This window comes from Polistes canadensis, unplaced genomic scaffold (genome assembly GCF_001313835.1).
Source record: "Polistes canadensis isolate GaletaPanama2010 unplaced genomic scaffold, ASM131383v1 scaffold_334, whole genome shotgun sequence".
Classification (NCBI taxonomy): Eukaryota; Metazoa; Arthropoda; class Insecta; order Hymenoptera; family Vespidae; genus Polistes; species Polistes canadensis.
The window spans coordinates 83,159-84,871 of NW_014569881.1; positions in this window are offsets into that span (position 1 = coordinate 83,159).

Sequence of the window (1,713 nt, forward strand, 5' to 3'; positions counted from 1 at the left end):
TTTTTTTTTTTCTTTTTACTCCCATGAAACTAGGAAAGATCAGAGGATAGAAAAAGATAGAGATAGATATCAGTTCGTCCCAATGGTTGCTATTGGGGATAGTAGCAAGCAACCCTCCTGACTTTTGTTCGCTAAGAATCAACATTCCTACAAAAGTACTTTCTCTTCTTCTTTTTCTTGTTTTTTTCTTTTCTTTTCGTAAAAGAATCGTAAAGGATAAAGAAGAGGTGCTCCTTACGGGCCGATACATCCTTCTTTTACAAAAATTTCTTTTAAGCTTCCTTGTTAAATCGCAAAATATTTGAATAATTCTTTAATCAATATTAGTAGACACATTATTTTATCTATTATTATTTTTTTATCTCGAAATAAGGATATTTTTATAAAATAATAATATGATTATTCTCGTTAGTTTGTCTCTACAACGTAATTTAATCAATAATTTACGTGTCCACCCAAAAAAAAAAAGTAAACTTAATAATTATTTTTTTAACTACGATGAAAAATGTATTCAATAATTTTTATGTATCTATAGTTTAACGTAATCGATCATTTTAATATATACATATATATATATACGATGATAATTAATGACATTTGCATTTTAACTGAAGAAAAAAAAACACACACAAATTTAATAACCCTGACGATAGGCAACCGTTTATACAACGAATAAAAGATTGAAACATAGTAAACGGGTGAAATTTTGTCCACGATATTTAAATGTGATCGAATATATGAAAATGTTCTTCTCATTCCTTTTCTCTGTTTTAAACTTTCAAATAAAATATGTGACATTTTATTTCGACGTTACTTTCGTTAATAAGATCTTTTTTATTTTTTTTTTTTTTTAATTTTCTTTTTTTTTCTTTTTTTTTAACGAGAAAACGTAACATTTAACTGAGGTTCCTTTTCTAATTTAGCACGTACGCGGTGATTTCCTTCCAGTCTTTTCTCTACAGTTCCTCTTCAACGATTTCTCTTTCTCTTTCTATTTCTATCCTCTATCTCTCTCTTTCTCTCTTATTTTATATATATATATACACATCTTTCTTGCTTAATTTGCTTTGCTTTGCTTTACTTTACTTTACTTTGTTTCCTTCCATTCCTTTTTTCCTTCCCATACATCGAACGAGTTTCGCACTTGACGACACGACGAGTTTTAAGGGACCATTTCGAATGAGAGTTTTTTCTCCGAGCTTTTTTCCGAGGTCAGATTTTATGAAGCCACTCGTTGGACTGGAGAAGAAAAACGAGCCCTTCAATTTACTGTAAAAATGATACCGTCCCCCCCCCCCTCTTTCTCTTCTTTCTCATCGTACTGACACGTTATCACCATACTCTTCTTTAGTTTTCTCATGTAGGTATTTCACAAGGTTTTTTTTCTTTTTTTTTTTCTTTTTTTCTCCTTGTAATTATTTTCTCCCCATATTATATTATGTCCATCCTTTTTTTTTTCATCTTTTTATAACGATTTCGCAATCACAACCGTATCCGAAGATATTCTAACTTTTAAATTAATTCTATTGGAAATGATCGTCTTAACAACGAGTTGCTTTTAAACTCGTTTATCAACTCGACGTCGCCTAGTTTTTTATATTTTCATCTTTTATTCATTGTACAAACTATTATTGTCAGGGGTATATTATACTTTTTCTTCTTTTTTTTTCTTTTTTTTTTTTTTTTTTTTTTTTTTTTTTTTTTTTTTTTTTT